Raw genomic sequence first — 12,586 nt, 5'->3', positions numbered from 1 at the left:
TTGGGGGTTAAAACAGTTCTTTTCTTGGGGGTTTCCACGTTCCTCAGGGCACAAAGATTGACCAATCCCTACTTACCATATGCATGTATCCAATATAGAGGAAGCCATTACAGTTCTGGTTTATAATGTTTCCTTTTAAGTAGCTATGAGATTCTCCAGGTCAAGGACTTTTCTCTAGGACCTTTGAAGTACCAGTGCCTAGCACAGAGCAGTAACAAATGATGGCAAAACATGCTTCCTTCAAGACTAGGGCTGGGGAAGGCGGGATAAATCACTGAGAGCCTTGTCTCTCAGTGCCTGAAGGGCAGTATGAACTCTTTGCTGTGATTGCCCATGTTGGGATGGCCGACTTTGGTCACTACTGCGCTTGTATACGGAATGCAGTGGATGGAAAATGGTTCTGCTTCAACGACTCCAATGTTGGCTGGGTGAGGCTTATCATCCACATGTTCTCTTGTTCTGAATTAGCCATCGCTAGTAAATCCTCAGCAGAGTTGAAGACAAAGTATGGCCTTCTATTTTGTGTGTAGGAGCTGGGGAGTTCTATGGTTCAAAGCTATTCCTCTGTCTAGATTTATTGTTTTTTTTTTTTCTAGTCCTGGAGCTTGAACTCAGGGCCTAGGTACTATCCCTAAACCTCTTTGTGTTCAAGGTTAGCACTGTAGCACTTGAGCCACAGTGACATTTCCAGCTTCTTCTGAGTAGTGTATTGGAGTCCCACTGACTTTCCTGCTTGGGCTGGCTTTGAACCACAGCCTCCTGAGTAGCTAGGATTACAGGCCTGAGCCACCAGTGCCCAGCTGGTTTATTGCTAAGAGTCTGCTTGCTTCAGTGTTTAGGTTTCTGGCCCAGTGGGTCCAGTGCCTTGATGTTTTATGCTGTATAGGAAACGTATGAAACCAGAAATTAGAAAGATGCAAGATAAAACTCTGAGGGAATGAGTAAAAGTTTAAAGATGAATGAGGACATTACAGAGGGCATTGTTATACAGGGCATCGTGTCACCAGCTGTCATCACAGTGGGCTTCTTTATAGGAGTCTAATGGGCAGATTGCAGAGCCCTGAATTCCCTGAATACTTCCTAGCTACCAACTAGCTGCTGCTGTCATCTGTGTGTGTTCGTCCAGGTGTCCTGGGAAGACATCCAGTGCACGTATGGGAGTCATCACTCCTGCTGGTAAGAGAAGCACATGCGTGACGGGGTGCGTTGGGTTCTCAGAGCTTTATGAAAGTTGCATGGCTGAATTATTGCCTTTCTTCTGAGCATTCCCTAGTTACTAAACCACTCTGTCCACCATTCAACATTCATCCCATTGCACCATACTTCTCTGAGAATAAAGGCTCCAGTAGTGCTCAGGTAGAAGTATCTTCTATAACCATGCACATGTGGTTTCTGGCCTCTATTACCTCGTCCTAATTTAACCTCTGAGCAAACGCCTACTCGTGCTTTCATAAGCATGGCCTTCTCTACTGTGCAAAGCCTTTACAGATGCACTCAAGCAGATTGTTAAGAAATCTTATTTTTTTTGCTTTCATTGCTTCTTGAGCATGCCTCCTTTATTATTTCCAAAATTTTAAAAAAAATTATATGACTCCCCCCCTCATTATACCATGTACTCTTTTTTTTTTTTAATTTTTGGTGCTGGTTCTGAGGTTTGAAGTCAGTCCTGGGCATTGTCCCTGAGCTTTTTTGCTCATGCTAGCTCTCTACCACACGTCCTGCTTTTGGGTGGGTAATTGGAGATGAGGGCATTAAAGACTTTCTTGCTCTGCTGGCTTTGAACATAAATTCTTAGGTCCAAGCTTCCTGAATAACTAGCATTACAAGTATGAGCCATGGTGCCTAGCAGACCAGGGGACAGGACCACACTTCTCATCTTTCCCAGTCTGGCATAGCAGCATACACTCACTAAGCATCAAGACATACTTTTAATGGCTACGGAGGTGAAACTAGAGAGAAAAGTTGAAGAAAGTTAAGGCAGAGAGGTTTTATGTGTGCCCATGGTGGCACCGGCGGTGGTACTGGAGGACATACTCAGCCACAGAAGGAGGCTTGATTAATTCAAAATTAATGGATTAGATGGTGTTTATGTTTGATGCTCTCCTCTAACCTACTTTTCCTGTTATTCTTTCATTTGTCCTGAGCATTTCTCTTAGGTACCTGTTCTTAGCCAGTTTTGGCTCATTGACTCCTCTGTGATTTAGAACAGGGGTTAGCACACTTTACATGACCATGGCTAAAGAGAAGGAACTTCAGAGTTTGTGGGGCACAGTTTTTGTAGCTGTTACTCGCTTTGGCCTTGTAACACATCACTCGCTTTGGCCTTGTAACACATCGGATGCCATAGACAGTACAGGAATGCGTAAATGAATATAATTGGCTGTGTTCCAATAGAAGTTGTTTTCCAAAAACAGGGTTTGAGTTGGCTTATACTTCCACTCTCATAATTTGCCTGTCCCTGATTTATTATTTTATTTATATATTTATTTGTTTATTTTTGCCAGTTTAGGGGCTTGAACTGAGGGCCTGGGCACTGCCCTTGCACTTTCTCAAGACTAGGGCTCTACCACTTGAGCCACAGCGCCACTTCCAGCTTTTTCTGTGTATGTGGTACCGAGGAATCGAACCCAGGGCTTTATGCCTGCTAGGGAAGCACTCTGCCACTAGGCCACACTCCAGGCCCCTTATTTTATCTTATTTAATTTGCTGGTCATGGGTCTTGAACTCAGGGCCTGGGTGCTATCCCTGAGCTTCTTTGTACTCAAGACTAGAGCTCTACCACTTGAACCACAGTGCTACTTCTGGCTTTTTCTGAGAAGTTTATTGCAGATTAGAGTCTCACAGATTTTTCTGTCCAGGCTGGCTTAAAACTCTGATCCTCAGGTGTGAGCCATCTAGCATCAGGCTGGCTGTGATTTGTGCTAACTAACAAGAGCGTAGAAGTGACTATTCCAGGTCACTGTTCTCTCCTTGATGAGATGGATGGTAGGTGATGGGTAGATGAAGATTTGCCAACTCACCAGCGCGTAGAAGTGACTTTCCCAAGTCACTGTTTTCTCCTTGATGAGATGGGTGGTAGGTGATTGGATGAAGACGTGCTCTGCTAGCCTGGAAGCTTGCTGACCCTCGTTCCTGCTGTCCTTTTGCCGCAGATGTTTAATTTTACTATGCTCATAAATCTCTTTTTTTAGGCGGGAAACTGCATATCTTCTGGTTTATACGAAGAGTGGAGGCTAATGGAAATACTGCAGACTTTCAGAGACTGATACATTCATTTCCTTTTCTGTCCTGGGATCTGCTAAGTCTTCTAGGAGATTCTACAATAAAGAAAAAAATAATTTAAACAATTACATCATAATTTAAATCTTAAGTTATAACCACGAGTGATTGCTGATGTGATTTGAAGGAGGGTTGTCTCCCAAGGTCATGTGACAGGAGCCCGGTCCCTTGTATAGCAGTGTTGTGGGGCATAATCTTGTAGGCGGTGAGGCTTGTGCAGGGCATCTGGCTCATGCTTGTAATCCTAGCTTCTCAGGAAGCTGAGATAGATCAAAGCCAGAAAGGGTGGAAAAATCCACGAGACAGACTTTCAGCTGACAACAGAAAAAGCTGGAAGTGGAGTTGAAATGATAGTGGGTGAGGCTTGAGTGAAAAAGCTATAGGACAGCACCTAAGTCCTGAGTGCAAGGCCTAGTGGAGTCACCCAAGTGAACAATTTCTTTCAGCTAGGCCCCCATTCTAGATTCTCCAAAACCCTTGAAAATACCACCGCCATCTGGAGAGTAAGCATTCCTCACAGGAGCCTGTGGAGGACATATCTTATTCAAACCATCTCATTAGTGAAATAGGCACCATACACAAATAAAGTTGTTTCTCTCAAAAAGAGTCTATGTACAGCTTAATCTGGGGGTAATGAAAACACATAAGATGCAAATGATTTTTGCTATAGAAATTGGAAAGAAGGGCCGGGAGTTTGGCCTACTGGTAGAGTGCTTGCCTAGCATGCACAAAGACACGGGTTTGATTCCTCAGTACCACATACATAGGAAAAACCCAGAAGGGTGCTTAGGCTCAAGTGGTAGAGCTCTAGCCTTGAGAAAGCCCAAGTACTCAAGCCCTGAGTTCAAAGCCAGGACTGGAAAAAAAAAAAAGAAATTGGAAAAAAGCTGAGATTCCTTCCTTAGTAGAAATCTTGAGGCTGTAGAGAGGTCTAGGGCTTAGGATAGTCCATAGACTCAGAAAAATACATTCAGAGACACGGCTGAGAAGGTCACAGAAATCCACAAACCTAGGTTAGGGTGAGAGAGTCAAGTCAGAGGAGAGGATGGTGAGCACAGGCCCAGCACGCCCTCTGGTGGTAAGTGGACCTCGCTGCACCACGGAGGGGAGTTTGCCCTCTGGTGGTAAGTGGAGGTCACTGCACCACAGATTGGTCTAGGGCTGCGAGCATTCACCCAGAGCGCCCTCTGGTGGCAAGTGGAGGTCACTGCACCACGGAGGGGAGATTTGTGAGCATTCACCCAGTTTGCCCTCTGGTGGTAAGTGGCGTCACTGCACCACGGATTGGTCTAGGGCTGTGAGCATTCACCCAGAGCACCCTCTGGTGGCAAGTGGAGCTCACTGCACAGCGAGAAGGCGGGGAAGGCAGTGCTCATTCACCCAGAGCGCCCTCTGGTGGGTTGTGGAGCTCATTGCACCATGGGGGAGGGGAAGGCAATGACCCTTCATGGAGAGCGCCCTTTGGTGACAAGCAGAGCTCACTGCACCATGGGGGGGGGGTGAAAGGTAGTGAGCATTCACCCAGAGCGCCTTCTGGTGGTAAGCGGAGGTCACTGCACCATGGATTGGTCTAGGGCTGTGAGCATTCACCCAGAGCGCCCTCTGCTGAGTAGTGGAACACACTACTACACGGGGGGGCGGGGAGGTGGTGAGTATTCACCCAGAGCACCATCTGGTGGGTCGTGGAGCTCACTGCACCACCAGGGAAGGGTGAAGGCATTGACCCTTCACGTCGAGCGCCCTCTGGTGGCAAGCCGAGCTCACTGCACCACGGAGTGGTGAAAGGCGGTGAGCATTCACCCAGAGCGCCCTCTGGTGGCAAGCGGAGGTCACTGCACTACGGAGGGGAGGAGGGGGTGAGCATTCACCCAGAGCGCCCTCTGGTGGGAAGCAGAGCACACTGTACCTCGGATTTGTGTAGGGCAGTGATGATTCACCCTGAGCGCCCTCTGGTGGCAAGCAGAGCTCATTGCACTACGGAGGGGAGGAGGGTGGTGAGCATTCACCCAGAGCGCCTTCTGGTGGTAAGCGGAGGTCACTGCACCATGGATTGGTCTAGGGCTGTGAGCATTCACCCAGAGCGCCCTCTGCTGGGTAGTGGAGCTCATTGCACCATGGGGGGGCAGTGACCCTTCACGCAGAGCGCCCTCTGGTGGCAAGCGGAGCTCACAGGTCCATGGAGGGGTGAAAGGCAGTTATTCACCCAGAGCACCCTTCTTGGAAGCGGAGCTCATTGCACCATGGAGGGGAGGAGGGCGGGGAGGATTCACCCAGAGTGCCCTCTGGTGGCAAGTGGAGCTCACTGCACAACGGGAAGGCAGGGAAGGTGGTGAGCATTCACCCAGAGCGCCCTCTGCTCGGAAGTGGCGCTCACTGCACCACAGAGGGGTGTAGGGCGATGAGTATTCACCCAGAGCGGCCTCGGGTGGCAAGTGGAGATCACTACACCACGGAGGGTGGCAGGGTGTCGAGCATTCACCCCGAGCATCCTCTGGGGACAAGCACAGCTCACTGAATCATGGAGGAGAGTAGGGTGGTGAACGTTCACTCAGAGCGCGCTGTCGTGGCAAGCGGAGCTCATTGCACCATGGAGGTAAGGAGGGTGGTGAGTATTCACCAGAGCACCCTCTGGTGGGAAGTGGAGCTCACTACACTAGGGAGGGGAGGAGGGTGGTGAGCACGGGTGTAGCGCGCCCTCTGGTGGAAAGCAGAGCTCACTACACCACAGAGGGGTGGAAGGTGGTGAGCAGGGGTCCAGCGCGCCCTCTGGTGGGAAGCGGAGGTCATTACACCACGGAAGGGAGGAGGGTGGTGAGCAGGGGTGTAGTGTGCCCTCTGGTGGGAAGTGGAGCTCACTACACTAGGGAGAGGAGGAGGGTGGTGAGCAGGGGTGTAGTGCGCCCTCTGGTGGGAAGACGAGCTCACTACACCACAGAGGGGAGGAGGGTGGTGAGCAGGGGTGTAGCGCGCCCTCTGGTGGGAAGACGAGCTCACTATACTACGGAGGGGAGGAGGGTGGTGAGCAGGGGTCCAGCGTGCCCTCTGGTGGGAAGACGAGCTCACTACACTAGGGAGGGGAGGAGGGTGGTGAGCAGGGGTCCAGCGCGCCCTCTGGTGGGAAGACGAGCTCACTACACTAGGGAGGGGAGGAGGGTGGTGAGCAGGGGTCCAGCGTGCCCTCTGGTGGGAAGACGAGCTCACTACACTAGGGAGGGGAGGAGGGTGGTGAGCAGGGGTCCAGCGTGCCCTCTGGTGGGAAGACGAGCTCACTACACTAGGGAGGGGAGGAGGGTGGTGAGCAGGGGTGTAGCGCGCCCTCTGGTGGGAAGACGAGCTCACTACACTACGGAGGGGAGGAGGGTGGTGAGCAGGGGTCCAGCGTGCCCTCTGGTGGGAAGACGAGCTCACTACACTAGGGAGGGGAGGAGGGTGGTGAGCAGGGGTCCAGCGCGCCCTCTGGTGGGAAGACAAGCTCACTACACTAGGGAGGGGAGGAGGGTGGTGAGCAGGGGTCCAGCGTGCCCTCTGGTGGGAAGACGAGCTCACTACACCACAGAGGGGAGGAGGGTGGTGAGCAGGGGTCCAGCACACCCTCTGGTGGGAAGACGAGCTCACTACACCACGGAGGGGTGGAGGGTGGTGAGCAGGGGTGTAGCGCGCCCTCTGGTGGGAAGACGAGCTCACTACACTAGGGAGGGGAGGAGGGTGGTGAGCAGGGGGTCCAGCACGCCCTCTGGTGGGAAGACGAGCTCACTACACCACAGAGGGGAGGAGGGTGGTGAGCAGGGGTGTAGCACACCCTCTGGTGGGAAGCAGAGCTCACTACACTAGGGAGGGTAGGAGGGTGGTGAGCAGGGGTCCAGCACGCCCTCTGGTGGGAAGCGGAGCTCACTGTACCTTGGAGGGCGTCCTCTGCTGTTCACGTGGGAAATGTCAGTGTGGCATGTGAACACCATGTGTGGAACAGTGTGGTGGTCACACATCCATAGTTTTCCTTACATTAATTCTGTGTGTGTGTGTGTGTGTGTGTGTGTGTGTGTGTGTGTGTGCACACTGTTCATAGAGTTTGAATATAGGGATTGGGTGCTGTTCCTCAGCTTGTTCACTTAAGATGGTGCTGCAGTACTTGAGCCTCAGCCCCTCTTCTGGCTTCATATTGTCTAAATGTGTGTATGTATGGGTGTGTGCTTTGTCTCTCTGTGTTTTCCAACGTGCTTATCGTTCTTTAAGCTCTTCTAACTCTGTTGGATTGAGGGAAGGAAGAAGACAGGAAGAGAGGGAGAGAGGGAGAGTGCAAGCTCGTCTTCTCTCCCTTTTTCACTCGTGTTTGCAGTTTATGAGGGAGCATGAAATAAAATAATAAACAAATACACTAATCTTGGATGGAAGCTGTGAGACAGCGCTTGTTGTCTCTGAACACGTGGCTGCTGTGTCTCCCTGTTTTAAATTTTTGAAGGAAACATTGTTTGAGGCAGAAGATGGAATGTTTTCATTTAAATTCATCTTTTACCAACTGGATTCTGTAAAGGTTTATTTTCCCAGTCCTAACTGAAAACTGGAAATATCATCAATTCAGCCTGTTTTTTCTTGACTTGCTTTGCTCTCTGGTCTACTTTCCTCCATGTTCTCCACTCATCCCCCCCCCCCCCACCCTAACATACTGATAATCTGGGATGCACGAGAGAGGCCATGCAAGGCCCTAAGTGACTGTCCCTAGTAAGTGTCTGTGGAAGGTCTGGGCCTGCCTGTCCCATTGGCTCTCCAGTTCCAGTGTCAGCAAAGTGTTCCCAAACGCTCGTGGGCTGCCGCACAGTCAGGGGTTGATCTCAGGTCTTCTGCTAGGCAGGCAGGTTGGCAGGCAGGCAGTGAAGCGGGAACCTCCTTGGGGGAAGAACCGGGCTGGGAGGGGAGGCCATGGCTGGGGCTCGTCTTCCTCTGCCAGTACTGAGCCTCCAGGCTGTCTGGAGGGGCTGTGGGGTTTCAGACACTGGACAAACATTTCTCCCCACCAGGTGCTCACAACCTGGGTCTCCTTGCTTCCCCGGGTAGAAGTAAGCAGCGGCACTCGGCCTCAGGATCTGGAGCCCTCCAGGGACCCTCCACGCCCACCCCTGGGCAAACAACCTATTCCTCCCCACCACCCCAGAACGGACAGCGGATCCCCCCATGCCCAACCCAGAGCACGGACTCCAAGCCCTGTCCATGGCCACCAAAGCAGACCACCCCCGGAAACTGTCCTGGTTCACAGGCTGCTGCTCTGTTCTCCCCGCCAATCCAGGTGGGAAGGGGAAGAGGCAGAGCTGAGTGGAGAGCAGCCAGACGCAGTGGGAAGCACAGCCAGAGAAAAAGGCGGGCTGGAGCCGGAGCGGGGCTGAGGCTTGAGAAGGGCAGGGCTTGTGGGGGGCTGAGCGCCAGGGGGTGGGGCCAGGAAGAGGAAGGGAGGTGAGTGGTCTAGGGCGGGGCTTGGAGGGAGAGCTCCAGGGTAGTGGTGCCAGGGCACGGAAGTCATGGTCTGGGGGCGGGGCTTGCAGGGTCAGAGCCCCAGAGCGGTGGGGCAGAGCGAGGACGTGAGGGGTCGGGGGCGGGGCGAGGACGCTGAACTGGTTTGGGGCGGTTCTGCCTGGGACCAGTCGGCCCGTGAGAGGCTCCAGTGCGGCCGCCTCGCCTTCCTCAGAGAGAGTGGCGTTTGTTCTGGGGCCTACAGAGCTGGGCGGGGCACTCTCAGCCTGAGGCTGTTGTCTGTTCACCTGTCCTGTAAGGTGCCGGCAGCGTTTCTTTGTGGGGAAGTGCCTGAAGGAGGCTGCCTCTACCCAAACATAGCCTGTGTGTGTGAGGAAGGCAATGTTAGGCCTAAGCCAGGCCTCCGGAGACAGCTCCCAGTCAGAGGTGCGCTTTTTAGCCCAGGCAGGCCTGGGGCCTGGGTGTGTGGTGGCTGTGAAAGTGTGTGAAGTGGGGACTGCTGCTTCATTTTTCCTCTTCCTGAAGGGGCTTTGGCCAAGTTAGGCCTAAGCCAGGCCTCCGGAGCCAGCTCCCAGTCAGCGGTGAGCTTTCAGTGTAGGCCGGGGCCTGGTCAAGAGTGGATAGGAGCGGCAGCCCGCCCACTGCTGCCTCCTCTTTTTTTTTATTTTCCTCCCTCCAGGCCCGGGGACGGTGCCGCCATGGGAGGGAGTGGTCAGTGCAGATGGGGCCTAGGCTGCTGCCCCTCCACCTTGAGGACGTGATGGGTCGGGGGTGGGGCTTGCGGGGTTCAGAGCCTGAGAGGGGTGGGGGGGTTCTGCCTGTGAGAGGCTCCAGTGCGTCCGCCTTCCTCTAAGAGAGCGGCATTTGTTCGGGGGCCTACAGAGCTGTCCTGAGGCCGGGTGTCTGTTGCCTGTTAGCCCGTCCTGGAAGGTGCCGGCAGCATTTCTTCATGGGGAAGCGCCTGAAGGAGGCTGTCTCTACCCAGACGCCGCGTGTGTGTGAGGAAGGCCATGTTAGGCCTAAGCCAGGCCTCTGGAGCCAGCAGCCAGTCAGAGGTGCGCTTTTTAGCCTAGGCAGGCCTGGGGCCTAGGTGTGTGGTGGCTGTGAAAGTATGTGGAGAAGTGGGGCGGGCAGCTCGTTTTTCCTCTTCCTGAAGGGTCTTCGGCCATGTTAGGCCTAAGCCAGGCCTCCGGAGCCAGCTCCCAGTCAGCAGTGAGCTTTCAGTGTAGGCTGGGGCCTGGTCAAGAGTGGATAGGTGCGGCAGCCCGCCCACCGCTGCCTCCTCTTTTATTTTTCTCTGTCCAGGCCCGAGGACGGTGCCACCATGGGGGGGATTGGTCAGTGCAGATGGGGCCTGGGCTGCTGCCCCTCCTCCTCAGGGACGTGAAGGGTCGGGGGCGGGGCTTGCGGGGTCAGAGCCTGAGGGGGTGGGGCGGAGTGAGGACGTGAGGGGTCAGGGGTCAGGGGCGGGGCGAGGACGCTGAACTGGTTTGGGGCGGTTCTGTCTGGGACCAGTCGGCCCATGAGAGGCTCCAGTGCGGCCGCCTTCCCCAGAGAGTGTGGCGTTTGTTCTGGGGCCTACAGAGCTGGGCGGGGCACTCTCAGCCTGAGGCTGTTGTCTGTTCACCCGTCCTGTAAGGTGCCGGCAGCATTTCTTTGCGGGGAAGCGGCTGAAGGAGGCTGTCTGTACCCAGACGCAGCCTGTGTGTGTGAGGAAGGCTATGTTAGGCCTAAGCCAGGCCTCCGGAGCCAGCTCCCAGTCAGAGGTGCGCTTTTTAGCCCAGGCAGGCCTGGGGCCTGGGTGTGTGGTGGCTGTGAAAGTGTGTGAAGTGGGGACTGCTGCTTCATTTTTCCTCTTCCTGAAGGGGCTTTGGCCAAGTTAGGCCTAGGCCAGGCCTCCGGAGCCAGCTCCCAGTCAGCGGTGAGCTTTCAGTGTAGGCCGGGGCCTGGTCAAGAGTGGACAGGAGCGGCAGCCCGCCCGCTGCTGCCTCCTCTTTTATTTTCCTCACAGGCGGTTCTGCCTGTGAGAGGCTCCAGTGTGTTCGCCTTCCTCTGAGAGAGCGGCATTTGTTCGGCGGCCTACAGAGCTGTCCTGAGGCCGGGCGTCTGTTGCCTGTTAGCCCGTCCTGGAAGGTGCTGGCAGCATTTCTTCATGGGGAAGCACCTGAAGGAGGCTGTCTCTACCCAGACGCCGTGTGTGTGTGTGTGTGTGTGTGTGTGTGAGGAAGGTCATGTTAGGCCTAAGCCAGGCCTCCGGAGCCAGCTCCCAGTCAGAGGTGCGCTTTTTAGCCTAGGCAGGCCCGGGGCCTGGGTGTGTGGTGGCTGTGAAGTTGTGTGAGGTGGGGCCTGCTGCTTTGTTTTTCCTCTTCCTGAAGGGGCTTCAGCCATGTTAGGCCTAAGCCAGGCCTCTGGAGCCAGCTCCCAGTCAGCGGTGAGCTTTCAGTGTAGGCAGGGCCTGGTCAAGAGTGGAGAGGCTTGGCCGGCCGCCTGCCGCAGCCTCCTCTTTTATTTTGTTTTACTTTTTTCATTCCAGGTCCGAGGACAGCACTGCCATGGCAGGAAGTGGTCAGTGCAGACTGGACCTGGGATGCTGCCCCTCCACCGCCTGACTTCCCGGCTCTGTCTGCTCTGGTAATCCTCCCCCACCCCCACTTCCTGCCTCTGTCTGCCCATGTAATGCTCCCCTACTTCCGGTCTGTCTGCTCCCATAATGCTCCCTCACCCCCACTTCCGGTCTCTGCCCCCTGTAATGCTCCCCACCCCCACTTCTGGTCTGTCTGCTCCCATAATGCTTCTCCACACCCACTTCCGGTCTCTGCCCCCCCTAATGTTCCCTCACCCCACTTCTGCTCTCTGTCCACTCCCATAATGCTCTCTCACCCCCACTTCTGGTCTCTGCTCCCATAATGCTCCCCCACCCTCACTTCCGGTCTCTGTCCTCTCCCATAATGCTCCCCCACCCACACTTGTGGTCTGTGTCTGCTCCCATAATGCTCCCTCACCCCCACTTCCGGTCTCTGCCTCCTGTAATGCTCCCCACCCCCACTTCCGGTCTGTCTGCTCCCATAATGCTTCCCCACAACCACTTCCGGTTTCTGCCCCCCCCCTAATGTTCCCTCACCCCACTTCTGCTCTCTGTCCACTCCCATAATGCTCTCTCACCCCCACTTCCGGTCTCTGTTCGCTCCCATAATGCTCCCCCACCCCACTTCCGGTCTCTGTCCGCTCCCATAATGCTCCCCCACCCCCACTTCCGGTCTCTGTCTGCTCCCATAATGCTCCCCCTCCCTCACTTCCGCTCTGTGTCCACTCGTGAAATGCTCTCCCCCTCACTTCTGGCCTCTGTCCACCCGGTAAAGGTCCCTGGCTCCTGTCCCTCCTCATCTTCTGTCCTCCCTCTTCTCTTGTCCCCCCTTGTCTCTTGTCCCCTCCCCATCTCTTGTCCCCTCCCCATCTCCTGTCCCTCCCCATCTCCTGTCCCCTCCTGTTCCCCCCTGCCCCTCTCAGAGCTTGAGGACTGATGGTTGAGAACATCACTCATTCTCCAGTGTGGACGTTGTTGGGGACATCATTCATTCATCCTCCAGTATGGAGGGCTCCTTCACATTTTATTGGGCATATCAGGATTTTGTCTATATTTTGGAGTATGCCTCCCCAGCCAGACAAGCACCTTGATGCTGAGCCATGTCCCCTGTTGGTCTCAGGAAGCCATCATTGCCTCAAGCCTGGCCCAGGATCTGCCTCATGAGGAACTTGGTGGGGTAGTAGAAGGTGGGAGCAGGAAGTGTGGTCTACATGGCTTTTTCTTTTTTTCCTTCTGTCAGCTCTACCCTAGATCCTGCTCAGC

Source organism: Megascapheus bottae, chromosome 26, assembly GCF_031878675.1.
Source record: "Megascapheus bottae isolate mThoBot1 chromosome 26, mThoBot2.hap1, whole genome shotgun sequence".
Taxonomy (NCBI): Eukaryota; Metazoa; Chordata; class Mammalia; order Rodentia; family Geomyidae; genus Megascapheus; species Megascapheus bottae.
The sequence above is the reverse complement of the archived record's forward strand: the minus strand, read 5'-3'. Positions refer to the sequence as shown.